Source organism: Euprymna scolopes, chromosome 4 (assembly GCF_053919585.1).
Source record: "Euprymna scolopes isolate OS-2025 chromosome 4, ASM5391958v1, whole genome shotgun sequence".
Lineage (NCBI taxonomy): Eukaryota > Metazoa > Mollusca > Cephalopoda > Sepiida > Sepiolidae > Euprymna > Euprymna scolopes.
The window spans coordinates 59,126,767-59,153,565 of NC_136485.1; the positions used below are offsets into that span (position 1 = coordinate 59,126,767).

Genomic DNA, 26,799 nt, shown 5'->3' on the forward strand with positions numbered 1-26,799 from the left:
GAGCTAAACCTCTCGTATGAAAATTAAAATGCACCTGATTTGCATTGAATTTGATAGATGGTCATTAGAAACAAATGAAGCAAGATTTATGTAAATATGTGTGTATATGTATTAGCAGGCCGCCTAGTGTTGCCCGGTCGAAAAATATATGACAGTATCTATAATATACATACAACGCTCTATAATATGCATGAGGGAAGAAATCTAAGACAACGGCAGAATCGTTAGAAAATGACCTCCATATTATGTTGGAATGGGGTCGCAAATGGATGGTAACATTTAATGCTAGTAAAACTAAGCTGCTATCCTTTAACAATTACAAGATGCCTCTCCAACCGCCTATATCCATGACAATTCTGAGAATTCTACCTTCAAACTTCTCGGCCTAACATTTGCGGGCAATATGAACTGGAACAAATACAAAGAGGACATTGCAAAGGCTGCTGCAAAGAAGGTGAGTTCCCTCTTTCGAGCGAGAAGACTACTCACGCCTGAGAGTATCCTGTACCTTTACAAGGCCACCATTCGTCCATTATAAGTGGTTGGCTATACTTATAGGTAAATGTGCACTGAACAGATACCATAATACTTATTATAGTTAAATACAAATGTTGATATATCTGCCTTTTTTATTTACATTTGTTCATTTCTGTATTACGTTTCAGTTATTTTAAACCCCACTCTCCCCATGTTAAATAATAATTTCGAAATAATAACGTCAATATTTCAATGCCCCAATTGTTCTTTTTCTTTTTTTCGCGTTTAAATTATTCAAATAAACAATTCTTAATATAGTCTGCTTTTTTTTTACATCGTTCATTTCTGTATTACGTTTTAGTTATTTTAAACACCACTCTTCTCATGTTAAATAATAATTTCGAAATAATAACGTTAATATTCAGTGCGCAGGTCATGTCGTAAACTGGAAAGTGGGTTACATACATCGTTACAAGATTATTTGAGTTTTATAATTATATATTCAGTATATAGTACCGGGTGTCCAAAAAGTCACTGAAGGATTGAAAATATTTGTCATTTTACCATTAATTTATTATGTCTTTCTCTATTTCAGATATTTTACAGACAATATTTTGGAAATTAATTTTGGATAGGTATAGCATTGAACAACGTACGCAAGTTGTAAAATTGTTTTACCAAAACCATGGGTCAATTTGGCGACAACAATATCTCTCTATTTAGCAATGTCAAATGGCTACCACGTTTCTCACTGAACCCAACTTTTTCTTGTGGGGATATCTTAAAGAAAGAGTCTATGTTAACAAACCCCAAACCCTGCAAGAATTGAAGGACAACATCAGGAACGAAATTCTGCAATCTGTCATGAATAATGTTTTGGAAAGGGCACAAATATGCCAAGCTGTAAAGGGGTAACATTTAAAAGACATTATTTTTCATAAAGATTGTTTGAATTTTGCATTTAAAAATAAAAAAAAAATTCCCCAATGTCTTAGTCAGATTGTGTTAAAATTACAGAAAGATATCATCAAAAATAATGAATCTATTTAAGTTTAAAACCTTCAGTGACTTCTTGGACACCTCTAAGAGTTTTTAAGTTTTTATAAAATTTATAACTTTGGTGTCATCGGCTAGAATCAAAACCAAAACATTTAGCTCTCCAACGTTACCGAGCTAATGCCACATGAATATCAGAACTTAAACGCATAAATGTATATTTGCGCATGCGTAAAGGATACATATTAGTTCAATTTACGCCTGCTAAGTTTCAAGTTTTCAATGTTGGCTTCTTTAGCAGCTTTTTTTTGTTGTTGTTAAAATCTTAATCGAATTTGTTCCACAAGTTCGAATAGCCAACATATCAAGTTTCAAGTCTGCCGCCCCAAATTGACAAAGTAGATTGATAGAGACCGTTTAACGCACGCGCGCTCGCACACACACAGACCCACAAAACACACACACAAACAAATAATACTACTTATATATTTTTTCTTGCATATGTGAAATAGGGTGAGGCATAAACCGAAGAAATCTAAGTGTTTTGCACACTTTTAAATACGAACATTTTTTTTTTTTTTTTGTAAGTCTCTTACCACATTTGTTTGTGCTTTGGTTGTCCCAGCAACAAAGACTGCTTTTGATTGGTCAGGATTTGAAATAAAAACCGCCATAATAACGAGCGAATCGCTGGTGTAATGTCGGTGCAATCGTCCCTGACGCGCCGCTTGTGATGGCAACCGCATGCAAAAAACATCAAACGTTCTGCTTCGTTCCCAACTCTGGAGGAAAAAAGAAAAACTAAAAAAGAAAGAAAAATGAAGAAAGGAATTTAAGAATAAAAAAAAAGAACTGATGCTTGTAATCTGAAAGGGAAAAGCTAATCTAATTTCATTTTTGTATAGCTGAAAACCTCTAATCAGATGTTTGTACATCGATATATGTTATTAAATATCCTCTTCCCACTCCCCATCTCTCTTCTGCTTAATATTCTCTTTCTTTTTACCACACCCTCTTTCTTTCTTCCGTTCTTCCAGTATCTTTCTTTCTTTCGTTTCTGTCTTTCTTTTTCTTATTATTTCCTCTCGCTCTACCTCAATTCTATTCCTTATCTTCTCTCTCTCTCTCTCTCTCTCTCTCTCTCTCTCTCTTTTTCTCGTTAAGCATCTATCTATCTATCTATCTATCTATCTATCTATCTATCTATCTATCTGTCTGTATGTCTGTCTCATTCACTTTCTTTCTCTGGAAATCCTTTCTTTCTTCAATTCTTCCGCTCCCTATTTCTTTCGCTCCTATCTTTCTCTCTTTCCCTTTTTCTCCCATTCTATCTCCATTCTATCCGCTTGCTTTCTTCCCCCCCCCTCTCTTCTGATCTTATACCAGACTAAAAATTTATCAGGTGGCCCTTCATCTACATCAATCTTGACTCCCTTAATAGAAAAATGGTATACAAATATGGAATTCAAACAAACAGAATCGATCGAGTTTCGATTACAACTTGAAGCACTTGCACCTCTAGTAAGAGTTGAGAGCTGTTATACAGCGAAACAGACTATATATCTCTTTCGTGGATTAAGCAACTTGGCAAGTGAAACTATCAGCTACTATTTGCGATAATGCAAAGGTTTTGATAAATAGATAGAGGTTTCGCGTCAACTGATTTTGTTGATATAAGCATTAAGATTTTCCTTCCTTGTGATTTGTACTGAAGGCGTTACCTTAAACTCTGCAACTGTCGAGAAAAACGGTTCAATCACAACTTGAATAGCTACGATGCATATAAGTTTTAGACGAATATTATATATATATATATATATATATATATATATATATATATATATATATATACAAAAGTACAAAAGAAAACATTGAATCCTGCAGTTCTCAATTTAAAAGAGAAAGATATTATTTTATTCAATTTAGTCGAACAAAATTACTATAAGTCGCTACAATAAATCTATTGTCTTAGTCTTAAAAGACATCGTTTGGCGACAATATACCTTTATTCTTATTCGAAGTCAGTTCTTTTAAAGAAAACTAGAAAGAAAAAGAAAACTAGAAAGAAGAGAAAAATAAAAAGAAGAGAAAAAAGGAATAGAAAAGGTCGTCTAGGCATGAATGATTTTTTATATAAGGATGGGACCAGTAGTTTAATCTGTTTTTAATGAAAGTAGCTTTCATCATTTAAATTATGTCAGAACGCCTACGTGTGTTATGCGAGTGAATCTGCTAATTTAATGTCAAATATGAAAGGTGAAGGTGGAGGGGGGACAATCCTTTTTCAATTGTTTAATTCGTTTAAGGGTTAACGTATATACATATAAAAGGACACCCTACAAGGCTGTGCTGCCCAGTTATGGGTTCACAAATTGTTCAGTATTACAGTCCTGCAGCGTATATAACAACTGGCTTTCGTTCGTACATATCATCTTCTATGTTTATCTATTGTGTAATTCATTGCTGCTATGAAATCTAAAGTGATTGTGTAGAATCTATCTTTATCCCAGAACATGCTTCAAGATGGGGCACTGTATTTATCTTACCTTTTTTTTTACAAAGGAATCACCACTTATGAAGTCCTGGAGGCTACTCGATAATAAGGGTTAATGAGAAATGGTAGTCAATGGGACAATATCGTAGTAATCGTTTGTAATGGAAATTTGGTAAATTGGATTACTTAAAGGGACGGCTCATCAAGAACTTGTTCACGCTGAACTTGAAAACAACGATATTGTAGTCGTTTGGAAAGCAGAAAAACAGATCAGAGTTTCACAGGCATGCAGTTCTAAAAAAGAAGCTTTGTTCATGGAATCTACGTTTTTGGTTTAGGCATAGATAAAGGAAGGAAGTTTTTATAGTGGTTTTAGTTAGACGAGTGTTTTTCGTGAGTTAGGCAAGGGGAGAACCATAGGTTGGAGTTCAGACGAGCACTTGCCATGAAAATAACGACAGCACAGACAGACTCACAACGTGTTTTTTTTTGGGGGGGATAGGTTGTAAGAAGAGAAAAGGGCTACCCCCCACTAGGCTACGAAGTCTATTTTTAACTGTGTAAAGACAGGATAAGGTTTTTCTAGCAGCTCCTACCCAAATGTGACAACAGTACTCCACCCTTAAACGTACTTGGCTCTTATAAAGGTAGAAAATTGCATCAAGAGTGAGATAACTACTGGAGCGGTAGAACGATCCCACTATTTTCCCAGCAGCCTTGGCAACGGATTTGATGTACGTGTTCCATTTCAGATCAAGAGTAATAGTTAGACCTTAAAGCTTGTCAAAACAGAGCCTTGCCAAGACAGGAGCCATTCATTTCAATTGATGCCAGATCAGGATCAAAGCGTTGATGATTTAAAGATAGAAGTTTGGTTTCAGATGTATTAAAATTAATCAGCCATTTATTCCCCTATTGCACCATGCGCCCAAGATCAGAGGAGAGAGAATCAGAGAGAATTTGGTTGTTTACGGCCTTTGAAGTGTTGCCACAGATTGTAGCGTCGTCAGCATAAATGTTTACGAACACAAATATCATAGACGTGTTTTTACTAAACCTACAACTTCGAGACAGTATTTCACATTAATGATAATAGTTTTCAGATTTTGTTTGATGACATCCTTAAAACGTCTCCCTGGTTTGTGTTTCGGGTGTTTACATTTTTTCTCTAACGATTGTTTAGAGGGTTGTCATCTTCCAAGCTAGCCAAGTACCCAGATCAGCGCATTTGACTACATATGAGATGCACTTCTATATCATAGGCAGCAGTTAGCTGTATAACAGTAGTGATGTGTGCGAAATTTTCAATTACATATATTGCATCTTAGGACAGACAGATGGACAGACAGACGCCACAGATATGAATTTTCAAATTTATATTTCAAGAAGTGATCGGTGTTTTTTTTTTGTTTTTTTTTTTCGTTTTTTTTTTCTACTAGAATTCGAGTATCAAAAATTATCTCCAACACTCTACCTCGGATGCATCTGTGCATGTATACGCGTGACACGGAGAAAAACATGGGGGGAAAGAGGAAGAGATGGATTATGAATATAGGAAAAATATGCTAATCTCGTTTTTATGACGGGAAGATGTGACATGGCGGAAAAAATGTGGTTTGAAAAGCTAGCACCCTACAGGAAAAGTATTCTGGCCTGTTAAAATGTCTGGGCAGCCCCGTGGCATGTTCCAGTAGGGGCGCCTCAGGCGATTAGAAGTAAACTAATCCTTTCTCAATGGGTAAGAACGCAAAGTCTAAGATTGTAGACCTAGAACTGCACATACGGGACATTCCATGCCAAATCATCCGGGTCACTTCACCACCACTCCCAGAATATTTTTAATCCTTTTGACCCCTGTAAGATATACATAAGTTATGATGAACCGCCAAATTTCAGATCCAGCAATCAATGAGAACCCTGTTTCTGAGCCCAGTCAAAATAAGGCCAAGAGGCCGAAAAAGGACCGTCACGACGCGTCGTGAGGGGCTACCCATTGTTACAAAATTATAATTTTTTTTTTAACAGTATTTAGTTTCTGACCTAGAAAATTGCAGCTAGGGCATAACTTTGAGTGTCAAGAAAAGACAACTCTAGGAGTCAGAGGTGATATCTGTTTTGATATTTAGCAAGCCAAAAGATAAAACTTTCAGAATATATATACGTTCATACTTGGTATTTCATTCCTCCCATTCATTGCTGGGTCCGAAATTTGGAAGTTCATCATAACTTAGGGATATCTTACAGGGGTCAAAAGGATAAAAAATTCTGAGGGGAGGGGTGGTGAAATTTCGATATTTTACTGGATGATTTGGCATGGAATGTACCATACCTCAGCCAAGAAAACTAACCACCTGAACAATGGTATAGACTCTGGTGAAGGGGGAAAGAGGATGAAAAATAGATGATATCCTCAGCATCTGACAAAGCTAATCGTTTTGCAAAGACATTTGCATTAAATGCCATTCTTTGCGATCAAGCCCTCTTATCTCCCAAACTTCCCGCTATAACTCAAATAAGCGACATTCATATATCCGCCGGGGATGTCGCCAAACTTACCAAGAATCTGGATGTCAGCAACAGCACAGTTATAATGCTAAAGAAGTCGCAACCGAAACTAGTTCATATTCTTTCAATGATTTTCAATGTTAGGAAAACTTCGTCAATCTGTTCAGTACAAAAGATCGGTCTTCTGCATCTTAGTACAGAATAATCAGTTTTCTGTACACCGTGAGTAAATTGCTTGGATCTGAGATAAATGAAGCAATTGTCAATCATCTCAACACCAACGATCTACATAGCAACATGAATTTCGTACTACAAAACTAAAAGCTGACTTGCTGGCTGTAATATCGCGAACAATCATTTGATCTGTTAACGGGGAATTTTTTTCTATGAGATATCTCGCTGTAACAGAGCGTGGACGCGCGGATGCAAACACATGCAAAATGACGTCACCGTTAGGGAGGAAAACAAAAACTACAAAAAAACGATAACGTTAGAGACGTTTGCTATCCTCTCAAACATATTGCTCAACACAAACTGGCAATTTCATTGAGCCTGACCTGCGAGTGACTTCCGGTCCTAGATAAGCGGTGATCCAATTAGTATAAAAACGGAGGATTAAGGTTCTGAGTGTTTTAATTATTCTTATTATTAAATGCAATCAAATTAATCAGGTGAAGTAATAATGAAAATGACCTTTCCAAGTCTTATCGACCTGTCGTCATGTCTTGCTAATGTCAAAAATGTACTGGAGTCACTTCTTGGTGGATGGAGTGGAAGGGTAGGGTAGCTTTTGTTACGCTCCAGTTAATAAAAACGGTTAATCATAAAATTAATAAAAATAAACGACGGTTCAAACTTGTTTTGCGATTTTACTGTTCTTTTGTTTTGTTTATATAAAGACGTAGAGGACTTTATTGGATGACAATTATCACCTCGGCTCAACTTTGTCGAAAGAAATTCCTTCTGATTCGCCTCGCTCGAAGTCACGCAAATGAAAATCAAATGAATTTAATCAACTATTCGTTTGTTTGCTTTCTTGTTCTTTCTTTTACGGCATATCAACCATTTGTTACGGTTATTTTTTGTAAACGTTTTTCAGCGGGAAGTTGAATCCCAACTTGAAGCAGTTGCGTGTCTAGTTACAGCTGAGAAATGTTATATAGCGAAACAGTCTGTCTGTGGATGACTATATATTTTTAAGTACCTTGATAAGTGAAATTACCAGCTATCATTCGCGATAATACAAACGTTTTCAAAAATAAATAGAGCACTCCCGTCAGCTGATTATGAAAAAAAACATAACATAATATAAACATTAAGATTTTCATTCATTATATCCAAATATTTATTCGCGTTGCTTGCGGCTGGTTCGATTCACCAAAGTCAACAGGTTCTAAACTATTGTTGTCATATATTTTACCTTCGACTGAGGCATGGCCTTGGTCCTATGCAGTTCTAGTAAATCCACCCTCTCAAGCTTTACCTTATTCCTTTGAGAAGGGGCTTGGGGCATCACTACCGGGAATGCCGACGGAACTGCCCAGGATTAATCTTTTTTACAGGTCAGAGTGATCTTCCTCTAGGGCGCTGGCTCTACGATCCACTGTCCGATTCTTGTGACATAACATCCGGCCGTTGCAAGTAGATAAATATTGGGACCAATTATAAGCCAATTGGACAGATTCATTTGAATAAATCTGTCCAATTAGTTTACAATTGGCTTTTGTTTTAGTCCTCTAACACCAATCTTCATTTTTCATCATGGCTCGAAGCGTTGCTTTCGCAAGTTGAAATGAATGGAAATGTCCTTAAATAAGCTCCCCTGCTTTGATAAGCATATTTTCCTAGGACTAACCGCCACACCAGACTTGAAATTGAAGACTTATATAAAATTCATTGCTAAAGTCGCAGAGAAAATTGTCAGATCTTTCTACCGCACAGAAAGTATAACACTTTTAACCCAATCCCCTACTTGTACAGGAACCATACACTCCCTAAGATTGAGTACTGATGCCACGTATGGGGAGGCTCAGCTCAGAGACCTCTCTCTTGACTTGACAGAGTCGATTCCAAAATGAAATGGTGGACGATATTTTCTTTTTGCTGCGTCCTTTTTCTGTCCTATCGTTTTTTCATGGTAGCTGCTCTAATATCTGTCCTTATTCATATAAAAACATTCACATCCAAGATTAATCTTGCACCAACCACTGCAAAAATGTTCCCCTTTCTGTTTGCCGGAAACTAAATGGAACCATCATAAACAAACATTCTTTTCAAGAACTTCTCAATTGTGAAACACGATACCGCAAGGCTGCTTCCCGTTGACCGAGACCAAGATCAATAGACATCGCTTGTCTTTGAGATACTCATCTTTCGTTCTCACCAGTTCCTTATATCAAGTGGTTTCATGCTTTGTCTGAAGCGATTTCCATTAAAATAATACGAGACATAAGAGAGAAAGAGGGGGAACGAGAAAATAAGGGATTAGGCGCACAACATCCATGTCTAATTCAACATAGTTATAATTCTTTGAGCCAACGCCCTTATCCACTAGAACATTTATTTTGTAGGAAGTTACAATGGCCGAAACGTTGCGAATTAGTAAGATGAGACTAGCAGTTTGAGACATGTCAATAAAGTAGATGGAAATGAGAGTAAGTCATTGATGTCTTCTGTTTTTTCTTCTTTCTCGTTTTCTTTTTTCGTCTTCTTTTTCGTCTACTTCTTTTAGGAAAAGAAGAAGAAAATCCTTATTTCTCTTCTAGAAGCAGAAGAAGCAAAAAAGAAGAAGAAACAGAAGAAGAAGAAGAAGAAGAAGAAGAAGAAGAAGAAGAAGAACAACAACAACAACAGCAAATAGGAAAAAAAAAAGAAAGAAACGTGCTGCAGAGTAAAAAATGATTCGTGCATGGGAGAATTCGCCGCCGCCTCCTCTGCTAATTCCCTATTTATCGTGTTTTTACAATGAGAACGAAGCTTTGCGTGTTAGTTTGTCGGCCGGTCTGTCACACTTATGAATGAAATAATACATTTAACGTGAAACGCGTAGATTGAATGGATGCATGGTAGAGATGTTTCTTGAATATTTTGGTCTTTTTCAAATGTTGTAACTAAGTGGGGTTCGAGGTAGAAAGAGCATGAGGTCTTTTTTTATGTTCAACCAGCGCATGTGTTCTTGTTTTTTTTGTTGTTTTTTTTAAATTTTATGTTTTGCAACTGAAGGAAATAAAAGGGGTGGATCGGGAGTGAAAAACACACTCAGGATTATATATATATATATATATATATATATATATATATATATATATATATATATATATATATATATATATAGAGAGAGAGAGAGAGAGAGAGAGAGAGAGAGAGAGAATGGAAGAAGTGCAGAGGAGAGTGTGAGTAAACTAAATACGTGCAGTTTAAAAACGGAAACTTCCTCCCTTTTTGTATTGCATCCATTTTACTGTATGTGTCAATCTAATTGGACCGAAACGAAACAAACGTTTCTGCTTATCCCAACGTCCTTGACGAGAAACTAGGTTTCTTGCACTCAAGCGTATCTTCCCTCTCCGACCCGCACCTTTTCTTTTTCTCCTCTTCGCTCTCTCTCTCTCTCTCTTTATTTCTACCTCTCCCCTCTCTTTCTCTCCTTCTTGTCTACCTCTTTCTCTCACCTCGTCTCTCTCATTAGCTTTTTGTTTTCCTTTCGTTCTTCCTCCTCCGGTCACTCTTTCTTTCTCTTTAGTTCTCGCTTACGTCTTCACTTTTTATACAAAATCCACCCACCATTGCTTTAACTGCTTCTTTCTCTTTGTTCCTATTCTTTTCGAATCTTATGCTCATTTTTTATCACCACTTTAATTGTTGTTGTTCTTCTCTTCCTTTTCTTCATATTCTTTCTGTCTTCTTCGTTGCTATTTGTTACGCTGTTGTTGTTGTTGTTGTTCTTCTTCTTCTTCTCCCCCATCCTCCATATTCTCGTACTCATGTCTCGTTTTTGCCATTCCATTTTCTTCATTATTCGTTTTTTTTTTAGCTACTTCTTCTATTATAACCCTTATTCTCTTTCTTTCCCCACTTTTATTTTCATCCCTTTCCCCCTCCTTATTCTTACATTTCTTCTTCTCTTCTTTACTTCTTCTTTTACTTTTATTCTTCCTTGTTCTTTTCATCATCTTCTTCGTTCTTTTTCTTCATCATCGTCTTTTTCATTCTTTTTATACGTTTCTTGTTCTTGTTGTTGTTCTTTTTTCCACAACATGTGGTCTGTAGAAGAAAGAAAATATGCCCAAACATTTATCCAAAAATTATGTAACAAATCAAAGTACATCTTAGCGACACCAGATCGCACAGAACACGTTGAATGGAGAGAACATATGGTTGCTTTTACTTCTAACGTATAATAAAATAATATTATTATTATAAATCAACAGGAAACGCGCGCGTACTTTTATAAAAATTAAACTTTTATAAAATCTTATTTTTATCTGACAAAAAAAAAAAAAAAATACAATAAAGTGTATGCTAAGAAGTAGTGAACATCTAAGAAGGTCATTAAATTATCTAAAATAATTTTATATTTCATATTTAAAATAATTTGCTCCAGAATTATTTCCCTTTAGGAGCATTCGATTTTACGCCAGAGGTCATTATTGATGCAAAATATTGTACTTTCTATCACACGCGATGGGAAATTCAGAGAGTACTCTCTCTCTCTCTCTCTCTCTCTCTCTCTCTCTCTCTATTTGTCTGTCTGTCTGTCTCTCTCTATTTCGATTTTGTTCGTATTTATCTTGGAATGGTACGCCGCCACCGTTAAAACACTTTAAGTAACTTTACACTCCTGTGCATTTACAGACTTATATTTCCCCCCTCCCCGCCTCTAGCAACTCGATTACACTTTGTGTGGTCATTGAACGTTGTGAGAACAAGTGCATTTTAACTTGCCGGAAATATTTTTTTTGTTTTCATGTTCCGAAGAGTTATACTCGCGAAAAGGGAAGACAACTAAGCACTGTTTTCTAAATCAACTTTTTCTGGTAATTAAAAACAAGTTAAATCAAATAATGGAGCAGCACAACAGAAATAAAAATAAATAACGAAACATTTATTCATTTAATTGTAATTACTTTTTGGTCAAGATCAAAGTGTAGTATCTGTTCTTCAGATGCTGCACTTCATTTTCTTGTTCTCTTTCGGTGGAGGAGAAATCCTTCACGACTGAGACAATTTTTATTTTTGTACCTTTTCTCCACGTTAAAAAAACGACCCTGGTGTCTAACTCTGTCCCGTGGGGAGGCATAGTAAATAGGTACTTAAAATTGAGCGTTATATTAAAATTGTATAAATAAAACGTAACATTTTATATTTTAAAATAGTTATTTTAAAAAGATATTTTTTTATAATGCACAAATAAAACATAATATTCAATTTAGAATATTATTAAATGGATAGAATGCATTTTTTCTATGAGATTTTCTTTTGTTTTTTCTAAAAAGACGAATTTCTTTAATTAAATAAAACGAAAGTTCTAACAGTTATTTTAGAATATATTGTATTAATTTTAGAGTGTATTTCCTTTCTGCTCCTATAACTCTTCTGAAAATTAAAGCAAAAAATACTTCCGATAATTTAAAGTGCACTTGTGCCAATGTGCATTTATTGTTTAAATTCCGGTTTTTGGAGTTACTACATTTGTTTGTTTACCCTTTATTTCTTCACCGGATGTGGTTTTTTTTTTTTTTTTGTTTCATCAGATGTTTTCTATCGATGAAACAAACATAAAATTGATCGCATGAAAAAAAAAAAAAAATGAACGAAACACGAGCTTTAAATGAATTAAATTTGAACATTTTCTGTTTTTCTTTTGTCCTATTTTACCTTCAGCAGTCGAACTTGGGATAATATTGAAAAATAGTTTTGACATTGAAAAACATCTGTTGATAATGAAATAAACAAGCAAACGATTTTTTTTTACACAATGTTAACTAATATATATATATATATATATATATATATATATATATATATATATATATATATATAAAAGTGAACGTGTCTGTCTGTCTGTCTGTCTGTATGTGTGTCTGTGTGTCTGTCTATCTGTGTACATTTCCCTACGCAATAACTCTGTCAATTTTTAGTCTATAGACTCGAAATTTGAAATACCGGGTACTGAGATTTGGGAAAATCCATGTGACGAGTGTCAGCCAGAAATTTGGCTGTTAAGGGGTCAAATTTCAACGATTTGACCTTTAAGAACTCTACCAAACTCCTTCGACAATTTTGGGTCTAGACACTTGAAATTTTAGATATAGGTTCCTTGAACCTGGATCTAACTTAATAAAGTGATTTGAGCCCGAAACTATAAATTTTAAGGGGTCATAATAGGGGTCAAAGTTTTAAAAAATTAACCATTTTTTTTTGTTTTTTTTTTTGCACAGCATACACCTCCAAACAGCCGAGCAACGCCGGGCACCCCTGCTAGTATATATATATATATATATATATATATATATATATATATATATATATATATATATACATACACACACATCTTAAAATGTTTGCGGTGTTGCAGTGAATGGTAATCCTAGTTAGGACTAGCATAGATACACCAAAAGGTACAGTGAGGAGGATGACTAAATTTTGGAGGGACCTAGTGCATCATTTTTTTTTTCTATTGTGTTTATTTATATCAGGAATATATATATATATATATATATATATATATATATATATATATATATATATATATAGATAACTCAAAATGTCAAACCACAGTATTGAATAATCAGACTAAAGAATATTTAGTGCTCACGTCGATGATTGATTTTATCAACCAACACATTTCAGGTGAAAACATTATTACAAAGTTACTAAAAATGATCGAGTAGAAGATGTTCTACGTGCATTTTAGCAACAACAACAACATTTAGAAATGACCCACCCGTAATTTAAATCAATTAAAGTCAAAGGAGATAAATCAGTTTGTTAGACTGAATTGGTCGCATAACTCTTCCAAATGTAAACATACGATAAAACTCGATAATTCTATTTTTATTACTATTCTGTTGTGTTTTTTTTTCTCCTTCGTGATATTTTTACTTATGTGTTTCGGGGTTGTTATTGTTTTTCTTTTCTTCTCCTTCCTCTTCTCCCCCTCCCACTCTGACCTTAAAAAAAAACCTAAAAGGTTGTACAAATTTACTTGAATATTGCGTAATCATTCTAACCCCAATCGTCGACCATAAGCAATTTCAAAAATTGCCTATTCAATCGTGTCTTAACGAGTTGCTAATTGCTAATTTGATCAAATTGTCCTTCACTAAACCCCCAGTAACTAAGAGGCCAAATGAAAAAGATATTCAAGAATATTGTTCAACGCACATTTTTTTTTTTTTTTTTTTTTTTTTTCACTTTGACACTAAAATGCGTTATGGCCACGAACAGAATCTGAGGGCCATTCTTACGAAAAGTTTATGCCGACACGTTTGAAAGGTGGAGGGGAGTTAAACGAGAAAGAAAAGATAAAAGTATAGAAGTGATATGTAAAAAGAGACTAATCTATAAATAACGATAAAGTGTTAACTTGTTCAGACTCAGAGAGTGAATACAGGTCCTTCAAAAGTAAAGCAACACCTGACAACAGTTCATAGTAATTATCAGTTTCAAGCCAAAATGCTATTTAACGTCGACACAGCGGTTCCCGTTAGATAACCAAAGTTAAGCAACGTTGAGCCTGGTCTGTACTAAAATAGGTGACCATTTGAGAATTTAAAGTGCTGTATGTGCTCTCCGCCTCTCCGCTTATCTCGGCATTGTTTCCAGTCGTCTAGCACTTCTCTATACCACCGGACTCAAGTAGTGCCGATTCAGGAGAGGTGTGATGTGGAGATTGCGCAAGCCTTGTCGCACAATTACACGTGCAACTACCCTTACAGAGGCATCCTGAAACTGAAAGATGTACCAAGCCGAATGAGATAATAAAAATTTAATATGTTTGTAAAATACATTCATACTATCGTCTGATCATGGCTTAACTTACCGAAAAAAACACGTGATCAGTTTTACTATATATATATATTTTACACACACACATATATATATATATATATATATATATATATATATATATATAGTCATCCACATACAGTACTGTTTCGCAGCTCATCAGTGCTGTGAGACAAGCAACTGCCTCAAGCTACGATCGAAACCTGACCGCCCAAATGACAGTAAAGGCTTCTCACATTACGCTATACGGCTGCTGTGTGGGTAATGAATTTAACGATGTTTAGTTTTGACATCGTCCAAATGCCTCTGTTCGATTTGTTTACATAAAGAGCGTCGATTTACACGCTAATGGCAATTTTTATATCACTTCCCGAGATGCCCAATCTAAGATAGGGAACATATACACTTGTGCCCGATATTATTCATACCCCTCGGATCTTTGAGATTTCTATAAGAATATTGCTCAAACCAGAAGGTAGACAATATTAAAGGGATTTCAAACAATAAATCAAGCATAAGCATTTAATTTAAACTCAACAAATAAATAATTTATGCAAGTTTGAAACATTATACAAAGAAAAACAATAATGGCACTAGTTCAAAATTATTCATACCTCTCTTACTAATAGTCAATAGCATGCCCTTTATTCTTAATAACTGCCTGTAACCGTTTTGGATATTTATCAACAAGGTTTTTACAAGCATCAACACTGATTTTTGACCATTATTCAATGCAGTAGTTCTCCAAATCCCTCAAATTTCTAGGTTTTCGCTTTTTAACCTCAGTTTTCAATATGTGCCAGAGGTTTTCGATAGGGTTCAGGTCGGGACTCTGGCTAGCCCATTCCAAAACATTAATTTGATTATCCTCAAACCATTTCTTGACTATTTTGGCAGTATGTTTTGGATCATTATCCTGTTGAAGGACCCAGTTTGGTCCTAAATGGAGCTTCTCCGCATCCTGTCTAATGTTTTTCTGGAGTATCTCCAAATATTGCTCCTTCTTCATGGTTCCATCTATCTTGACCAAACTACCAGGACCATTATCCGAAAAGGAGCCCCAAAACATTAGGCTACCACCACCATGTTTCACCGTGGGTATGGTGTTCTTTGGGTTGCAAGCTTCTCCTTTCTTCCTCCAAACGTAAGAAGCATCCATATGGCCAAACAATTCAATTTTTGTTTCGTCAGTCCACAAAATACTTGAGAAAACGGACTCTGGAGAATTCACATGGGTCCTAGCAAACTTTAGACGTGCTGCAAGGTGTTTTCCGGTGTGCAATGGAGTTCTTCTTGGTCTTCTTTCTTTCAGACCATTTTCATGCAGAGTCCTTTGCAATGTTTGCCTTGATATTTTTATGCCAGAAGACTCCAGATTTTCAAAAATGTCCTTAGTAGTGGTGGTTGGATTTGCATTTACACTTCTTACAATATTCCTGGTGGCTCTAACAGACAGTTTCCTTTTCCTTCCTCTACCAATCAAGTTGTTTGTTGTGTGGTGGCTCTGGAATTTTTTGATGATGCTCTGTACTGTTGCTGTAGGGACCTCAAATTTCTTGGAAATTGACTTGTAACCTAAACCATCCTTATGTGAATTCCCAATTTTAGTCCTAAGATCATTACTAAGCTCTTTTTTCTTCCCCATTCTAATAATTTTTATTCTTTTATTGGTTTTCAGTTGATATCATTTTAATTTCTGAAAAATGCAAAAAACGAAATGAAATTAATCAAAGGTTGTATAAAAACATTCAAAATAAGAATCAAACAGGAAACAAACAGTCAGAAACTCGATTAATACTGAAAAAAGGGGGTATGATTATTTTTGAACATTGCAGATTTTATAAATAGCTGTATATTTCTTTTATTACAAGTATCCCGAGATTTTAAAATGACGAAAATGATCAGAAGAGGTTTATTAAGAATATGTATCAATATGGACGTAAACAATAAATTCTTACAAAGTTACACCTAATAAACTCAATTTTCAAGGGGGGGGGTATGAATAATATCGGGCACAGGTGTATATATTACACACACACACACACACACACACACACACACATATATTTATATATATATTACATATATATTACATTATATATATATATTACATTATACATATATATATTGCATTATATTATTACATTATATATATATTACATTATATATATATATATATATATATTAATGTATAATTATATTACATTATACATATATATTACATTATATATATATTACATTATATATATATATATATTACATTATATATATATATATATATTACATTATATATATATATATTACATTATATATATATATTACGTTATATATATATATATATTACGTTATATATATATATATTACATTATATATATATATATTACATTATATATATATATTACATTATATATATATATATATATTACATTATATATATATATATATTACATTATATATATATATTACATTATATATATATATTACATTATATATATATATTACATTATATATATATATTACATTATATATATATATTACATTATATATATATATATATATATTACATTATATATATATATATATATATATTACATTATATATATATATTACATTATATATATATATATATATATTACATTATATATATATATTACATTATATATATATATTACATTATATATATATATATATATTACATTATATATATATATATATTACATTATATATATATATTACATTATATATATATATTACATTATATATATATATTACATTATATATATATATATATTACATTATATATATATATATATTACATTATATATATATATATTACATTATATATATATATATATATATTACATTATATATATATATATATTACATTATATATATATATATATTACATTATATATATATATATATTACATTATATATATATATATTACATTATATATATATATATTACATTATATATATATATATTACATTATATATATATATTACATTATATATATATATATTACATTATATATATATATATATATTACATTATATATATATATATTACATTATATATATATATATTACATTATATATATATATATTACATTATATATATATATATTACATTATATATATATATATTACATTATATATATATATATTACATTATATATATATATATTACATTATATATATATATATTACATTATATATATATATATTACATTATATATATATATATTACATTATATATATATATATTACATTATATATATATATATTACATTATATATATATATTACATTATATATATATATATTACATTATATATATATATATATTACATTATATATATATATATTACATTATATATATATATATTACATTATATATATATATATTACATTATATATATATATATTACATTATATATATATATATTACATTATATATATATATTACATTATATATATATATTACATTATATATATATATTACATTATATATATATATTACATTATATATATATATTACATTATATATATATATTACATTATATATATATATATTACATTATATATATATATATTACATTATATATATATATATATATATATTACATTATATATATATATATATAGAATAGAATTTCCAAATGGTCACTCATCTGTTACTAACCAGGCTCAACGTTGCTTAACATCGGTGATCTGACGAGAACCGGTGTGTCAACACGATTATTCTGTATAACGAATTACATTACATTACGAATTACATTACATTACGAATTACATTACAGCATGCCCGAAAACCTGCGAAAGTTGTCATGTTAAACGTGAGTGTTTTGGTGGAACGAAAGTAATATATATATATATATATATATATATATATATATATATATATATATATATATATATATATATATATACCCAATTAACAATTAACCAACCCCCTCTCAAAGAGAGAAGGTAAGGCCTGGTAGAGATTGATCTAATAGAAATACGCAGGTCCATAATTCAGCCGCTCAGAAAAAAAAAAATAAATAAATAAAAAAAATAGCCCAAACGACCCAAACTGTCAGACCAGTTTGCCGGCTTATTGTCGAAAACGTATCCTTCGCTTAACGTAAAAAAGGGCAGTCATTATTCTTGTTGAGGTATTTGAGTAGTGCCGAGTGCACTTCGCCGTCTCTATACACACGATGAATAATAATAATAATAATAATAATAATAATAATAATAATAATAAGAAGAAGAAGAAGAAGAAGAAGAAGAAAAACAAAAATGATAATAATAAAAAGATGGCCAAGTTGATCGATATTTCCTAACAGCTCGTTTCCAGTCTCCCTCTACTATTTGTGTTCTAAGCCGACGCGTGTTATACTGTTACACGAATTCCAGTCGTTTATTACAATGAGATCTAGCTGATTTATTTATTTCCTCCCCTTCCCTCTCTTTCCGGTTTTCGTGCCGCCGCAATAACTCGTGAGTTCGCTGACATCTGCCAAGAAGGCGCAATCCGTAGCTATTTAACCGACTCGAGTGATCACCCTTGAATTTCACCTCGACACGATAGCCACTACTAAAACCGCCTTTTTATTTATTTATTTTTTTTTTTTTTTAATAATCCTATCATTAATCTTAGTCTCATTGATATTGTTGTTTTGTGACTATAACAAGCGTGAATTTATATTTAGACGGTGTCGCCTCGTGTCGATGTCGTTTACAAAATAGCATTTTTATCGCTACAATACATGTATAATGTTAATGAACGTAACATGATTTTTCCAGGTATTACCAGAGGAGCCTCTGTCCGTTGGACGATCTGTGACGCTTCAAAATGTCATGACTTGCTGATTTGAGTTTGTAATCAAGAAAAATCGTCCCTATCCGCCTGCATCTCAAACTATGCATCAAAAACGGGGGTCAATTTAATGTACGTACCTCTTTTGACTTTTACCGAAAAGCCACGGAGAATTAATATATAACTGTATAGACGGACAGCAAAACATTGGTACCGTCGGTTTCAAGCCTAACATAAGAGGGACCTGTTAATGGTAAATAATGTTAGGCTCTCGTCAGCCATATTGTTTTCTGTTTGAGGAAAAACCAGAACCGCAGTAACCGCACACATTATCTATAATGATGTTCATTTTTATTTAATTATAGCTTGTCTGTCCCTATTTCTATATATTTTATTATTTTAATATCAATTTTTCAATTTTTTTTATTTAATATATTTTTTAGTAAGTATATGTTTGAATTCATTTTGTCCTATTGAGTTTGTATTACTGTACACATAGATTCGAAAAAGTTGTCAAAAAACAAATATATAACAAATAAATGTTATCAAAGGCAAGATAAGTTACTTTTCTACCAAACTGGGTATATTTTTCGTGTTTTTATTAAATGTAACATGTTTATTCAGCTCGAAAACCATACAGTGTTTACCGATGTATTGGAACATTCAAGATGGTGTCTGATTCTCTCTTTAACACGGTAAGTTTGGGAAAAGGTGTTATAAATAAAAAACCGGATAAAATACTGTTAAAAACTCGCTCAATATATGTTACCGTGACATAGGTTGACATATATTCGGCGGGTTTTTAATAGTATTTTGTATAGTTTTTTATTTATAACACCTTTTCCCAAACTTACGGTGTTAAAGAGGGCGTGAGACGCCATCTTGAATTTTCCAATATATTTGTTTTTTGACAACTTTTTCGAATCTATGTGTACAGTAATACAAACCCTCCTATTCTGTTCCTAATTTACATGGCTTCCGGTCTTAATCGGTTCTTCCTGACCGGTCCAAGGGAGCCCACCAGGAGTAAACAAATATATATATATATATATATATATATATATATATATATATACCCTTATTCCCGAGTGGCTTCCGGGCCTTGATAAGTTGTGACCCGACGTATATATATATATATATATATATATATATATATATATATATATCATAAGTGATAATACAAAGCTCTCTGTATAAACAGATTGAACACTATTCTGTACTAATAATATTTGTACAAATGTTACGAATTCACTTACTTGTAGTCTGTTATCAATAATCGAACGATTAGAAGCGCCAACTGTCGAACCTCTGTCCTGGTTTGGAACAATTTCCTGCCAAGTCACGCTGAAGAACTGTCATACCGGCATACATGCATTTGTCTGAGTGCATAGACTTCATATATTATGTTGAGGAAGGAAAGAGTCCCGGAACCTATTTAGGAGATATAGGTATTGATTCAGCAGTGATGAAAGACACAACTCCAGAAGAAAAGAACAAAATTACTTTTAGTCTACTGCAACAAAGCCTCATTGGTACTTCTCCAATATTTAGAATTTCAGAAGAATCAGGAAAACTCTACACAGCTCAAACTCTAGATGCTGAGACTATTTGTACTTTTAAAAAAGAATGTTTTTAAATGGTTGACATTGCTGTTCAAAAAGCAACAACTGTTTTTAACCGGCCAGTCTCTAGATGACTATATGGTAATTATGTGACAACGGGTAAACAAGCGTCCAATCGTGGCGTAAAAATCCACCGACACTCAAATTCGATCGCGTTTTAATTTGCATATATCACCTATTCGTTTCCTATCGGTCAGGTTTCGAGTTTGTGTGTCGGTGACTTTTTACAATAGGCACATGTCACCATTCTATGACCGTTGTCACAAATTATTACATATTTTGTTCACAAAGCAAAAGTCGTTGATGAGCTTTTTAGAATATTTAAGCACATCCCTAACTACTGTTAATCGCTTGTATTGGTGAGTGGCAAGCTTGTTAGCAATAGTGTTACGTCATTGTGTAGCCATTGGTACATGTGCAAATAACCATGATGCTTTGTGATACTCGTAATCTAGTATTGGAGTAATCTCATCCCTACAGCCTCTTCCACACAGAAGAGATATTACTGGACCATTTATACCCTATCGTTATGTTCATGTTAGGTGCTCGACTGAGCTCCAATTCTTGGTTTCTTCCCCTATAAAACGCAATTCTTTGCCTGTTGAAGAGCCTAATTCGTCATGATAATGTATTGTCATATCTGGGAATGTACTGTTTGGAGCATTCTTCCTTGTCTTGACAAAGTACAGAATCTAGTGGAGGATGATCTCTTCTCGTCCGTACAGCCTCTTTCTCATAGAAGAAATGTTGCTAACCTCACTACTGCATCGAGACCCAATCGTTGGTATCCGTTGGAAAACATTTATTTGCTTCTCTACGAGGACACATATTTACCCTGCATTCTAAACCAAGCTTGTGTCTGCAGGGTAAATCTAGCTCCTCTAAAAGAGTCACTCTGAATTGAAACTCAATTAAAAACTAACGCAGTCTAGAAGGATTTCTCTTTCACTGACCGATGGCAGGGAGATAAAGTGTAGCATGAGAACAGATAGAACACTTTGCTCTTAAAGTCAAGCAACGATGAGCTTGGCTAGTACTAGATGGGTGACCATTTGGGAATAGCATGCGCAAATTCCTGATGAATCGCCCCCTTAAGTAAGACACTTTATCAAATCTCCAATACTAACGATACTATCCCATTGATTACTGTACACGCAATAACCCTTATCCCCGAGTGGCTTCCGGGCCTTGATAAGTGGTGACTTCCATGTAAAAAAAAGTGTGCTCTCCGATTCTCTTGGGATTGTTTCCAGTCATCCTGAATTTCTGCTTGCCAATGGAATAAAACAGTGCCGATTCAAGAGAGGTGTGGTTGAAAATTGCGCAACTTTTGCCACAAAAAAAAAAAAAAAAAAAAATTCACGCGCAAGTCACAGCATCATCATCAGTGATGTTCGTGGTCTTAATCGACAACGATTTGCTTTCATTTTTTTTTTTTTTTTCAAGCTATTATTGGAAACATGGAAGTCGCAGTTGTAAAGAGGGTCATTTATTTTGTGTGGGCACTCAGAATTATCAGTATGAAAATGTCTCGACAAAGCTCACAGAGCCAAAAACATTAATCTGATAAGTTAGAAGAGAAGCGACGTTTGGGCTTGATAGAAACGAAAACAAGCGTAACCTGTGAGGGTGGAGACTTAATGTATTTTGGGGAGGGTGTGGTGATGAATGCAAGTCAGGGATCAAAGGTGAAGAAAAGGAAGCAAAGTAACGAACGTGACCGACGCTGAAGTCAAAGTCTAGTCATTGGCAGAAACTGGTTTTGTTGAAGAAAGCTTGTGTGTGTCTAAACAATGAAGTATTACCAATGACGTCACATTGACACTTGGGTGTGACGAGGATACACAAATGAATAGTGTGTAGGGGTTATTGGTCGACCTTCACAGGAAAAGGAGGAAGAGGGGGAATGGTCTGAGTAAATCGGTGAGTATGCTTTGTAGATACGAGTAGAAGACAGTAGATAATTTGGCTGGCGGGAAACGAGAGGTGGGTGTTCCTGTAAAAAAAATCGTCCATTGGTTGATATTGGGCAAGACTCACTTTTGTATGAAATCGAGGAATTGTCTTGGTTTATAGCTTACCTGCATAGGAATAAGGATAAAAAAAACTGCGTAGGTGAAAGGACTGGAATAATAGAGGAGGATATTTTATTTGTGAACACAGTTTTGGTTAACAAAAAGTCTTTATATATGATTTAATTGGAATTCATTATTGAGATGAGTATTATTTATTAAATTTATTTATTGCGAACTTATTATCCTGATCTTTCCTTAGTTGTTGCTTACACGACGTTTCTGTCAACTATTCCTCTGGCCCTCATCAGGTGGTAACCACGACGGGATAGAAACTCCGAATCTCCTAACTGCATTCTCAGCAGTTACTGCCATCTATATAGTTGTTGTCGTCTCACCACGTTTTGGCCAAGTAAGCCTCTGGTCGGCTTTGGTTAAGATAGAAACCGCTAGCTTCAGAAAATTCTTACCTGGAACCGTAGATTCAACGTCCCTATCCAGAGGAATAGTTGGCCGAAACGTCGTGAAACAACAACTAAGAAATATGAGAATAATAGTCCGCAACAAATAAAATTAAAAAGTCTTTAATTTTAACAACATTATGTATCGATCGTTTCTGCATCCCGATTGAAGATATTTCGGGCTGAGGTATGGTTCAGTTTAGCTACGTCGATTGCTTTTTCGCACTTTAGTATTTTTCTTAATATTTCAGTTTACAACTATGCCATGGCATATGTGATAGCCTTTTTCTTTTTTATTTCAATTTTTTTCTAATCTTTATTCCAGTTGTTTTTTTTTGTTGTTGTTTTTTTTTAAATGCTTCTAATGCTCATAAGATTAATGGTATTACCGTAGTGTTCATTTTCCATATTCCCTTCATCTCTCTATCAATTTTATGTATTTACTTTTTTTTAAATCTCTTTCAGCTTTGCTTCTGTGAACTGCTGGGACGGCGAAATCCACTATTAGGAAAACATCTCCTTCGTATCCTGTTTTCTTGCTTAATTGAATTTGTTCGATTTTATTTCCATATCCACAATGATTTTAAGCCTTTCGCTGTCTAATACTGGGTCCGCTTTTTTTTTTCTTTTTTTTTTTTTTTGCCTGTCTGTATTATAACGCAGTTGTTTATATAATTCTTAGTGAATTACATTCGCAACCAATTCGTGTTTGTTTTATATTCCTTTAAGGCTCGCTTGTTGCATCCGTTTATTATGTTCTATCTCTTTATCAACCTAGTCTACATTTTTTTTTTTTTTTTTTAGTCTTGTTTATTTTACTTTTTATGATCCAGACGTGAGGAAAACTAAAAGGTATCGTATGATTTGACTGTTTGTTATAGGCAGATGTCTTCCCCTGGAGCGGGGAAGAATGTAACATATAAAAGTAAAGCCTTAAATTAGACAGAGTTGAAAATTCTACAGGAAGTTAAAAAATTAAAAGTTAAGCCGACGTGTACCGGTAGTTACATCAAAGAAAGAAGTACGTGGCAAAAAAAAAAAAAAAAAATGATGAAGAGTTTCTGTCTCTGGAAATTAGACGTCGAGGTGAAAAGACCGGAGTTTCGTGTCGTCTTTCATTCTACGACGGTTGAGAGAGGGAGATGCAATTCGTCTTGATGCACATGTTATTTATTGTTGTTTTCTAGTTGCTTGAATTATTCAAGTGGCAAAGAGAAGGAAGAAGGAAAAGATCAATATCTCTGCGATTGCAATATCGTCACAACCACCATCTTTACAACTAGACGCCACAATCTACTTATACTTTTTTAAATACGTTACTAAAAATTGACATTATTTAAACAATATATATATACTTTTATATACGAAGAAAATAATAAAAAAAAATAGCTTATATATTCAGAATTAAAAAAATATGTAAACAAGCTTAGATTGAAAACTATTGGACAGGATATAACGTTATCTTACGAAATGCGTGGCAGAAAAGTTAGGGAGTTTCTGCCATTGGGATTCTGACGTAAAATTAATCAAACACAGAGATTGAAAGGAGATGTACAGTAAAACACCGGGGTACAGTGACCCTAGAATACGGTCTTTTCAGGTTACGATGTGGAATACGATGTTTTTCAGACCCCTGGTTACGGTATTTATCTCGCCTTACGGTGTTATTTATAATGTTATTTGATTATATACATGTGTATTATATATTGTACTGCATTTTATTACTAATTTTTAATGTCGTATCCCGGGGCTCTACAGTAATTCATATTGATGTACTTAAGAGTTAAATCAAATCTCAGAGCAACTAATGGAGTTATTCGTCGTTCTTTTAAATGACTTCTCCTACTTCAGCAACCAAGCGAAGGAAAAAGGAAAATTCAACATTTTTACGATTGTCACATCACTACTACTGATACTACTACTAATAATAATACTACTACTACTAATTCTAATGCTATCACTAATACTACTACTAATAATAATACTAATGCTACTACTAATAATACTAATACTACTACTACTACCATTTTACAATTAGACATCACCAACTACTTCAGAGAGATTTCAGACGAAACTAACTTGCTGTACTCTATTTTATTTTATTCTATTTACCTCTTCGTTAATCTGTTTAAATAACGTTTCCCCTGTCCTACGGGGATTAGAAGGGGGAAAGATGATTTACTAGTTACAAATTATTGCAAGAATCAAATAAAATTTCAGAGCAATTAATGGAGTTATTTATTGTTCTTTTTAATGGCTTGTCCTACTTAAGAAACCAAGAGAAAAGAAGATTTTTTTATCATGCCTTGCTTGTCGAACATTTAATCTGAAACTTAACCAGAACATTGTCTGAACTACACGTTCAATAAATGGCATATATACACGCACAAAAATATTAATGCAACAGGAATAATAACATACCAGTACAGCAGTGTAAGTTAACCCGCGTCCTTCGAACTGCAGAAAACAATATCCAAGGATTATTAAGGCGCCTGGTTGTACTTAAAGTTATGTGACCTTTGAGGTGGATAACGAGACAGGACAAAAGAGTCGGGGTGTCTAGGTGAAGAGACACGTGTTATCGAATTTCGAGGCAATAACATGTCAGGTACATACCGAAAAGAAAAAAAAAAGATAGAAAGAAAAAAAAAAGATGGTTGATTAGTATGTTGAAATACACGTTGTCCATGGAATCTAATGAATATGTAAGGGAATGCGTCAGAAACTTTGCAATTTGTAGTCACTTTTACATGTCGCCTCACAAGTGCAGTTAAACAGGTTCGCTTTTTTAATGTGAGGAAAATCCAGCTGTCTAAAAAAAAAAAAAAAACTCTGAATTGGGACAAAAATAAACATTGCATTAATCTACAAGGATGTTCCTTCAGTGATCTAGGAAAGAAAAGATGAAGTGTGGTATCAGAACAGATACTACGCTTTGCTCCTTCAAAACACAGAAACAATCTCTAAGAATTAATCAGGTGACCGGTTGTAGTAAAAGTTATGTAATATTGGGGTGAATATAACGAGATGGGCCAAAACAATTGGGGGAGGTTGCAGAAAGTGTCTAGCATTGTTTAACAACAACGATGAACGGACACGTGTTACCGAATTTCGAGGCAATAATATGTCACGTACATACCAAAATAAAAGAAAAGAAAAGAAAGGTTGATTGGTATATTGTAATGCGCATTGTTCACGAAATATATGAAGATGCGAGGAACACGTCATATCATTGTGTAATGTACAGTTCCTATTCACTTTCTCTCTACGATGGTAGTTAGAGCAGTTTCGTTTTTAATATTGATACAAATCCAGCTTTCTCAAAAGGGCACTTTGATTTGGGACAAAAATATAAACTACATCCCTACGACTAACACATCATCGCTACTAACATTTTAAAAAATTAGACATCATCA

The 26,799-nt window shown here is 33.5% G+C and overlaps 1 long non-coding RNA gene across 1 annotated transcript in view; it reads right to left on the minus strand.

Moving 5' to 3' along the window:
* Window positions 1-1,005: 1,005 nt before the first annotated feature.
* LOC145267604 (uncharacterized) overlaps window positions 1,006-26,799 on the minus strand; it is a 216,886-nt gene continuing 191,092 nt past the window's right edge. The window contains exon 3 of the long non-coding RNA XR_013864849.1: window positions 1,006-2,274. This is a non-coding gene — a long non-coding RNA (uncharacterized LOC145267604). The remainder of the gene's footprint in view (window positions 2,275-26,799) is intronic.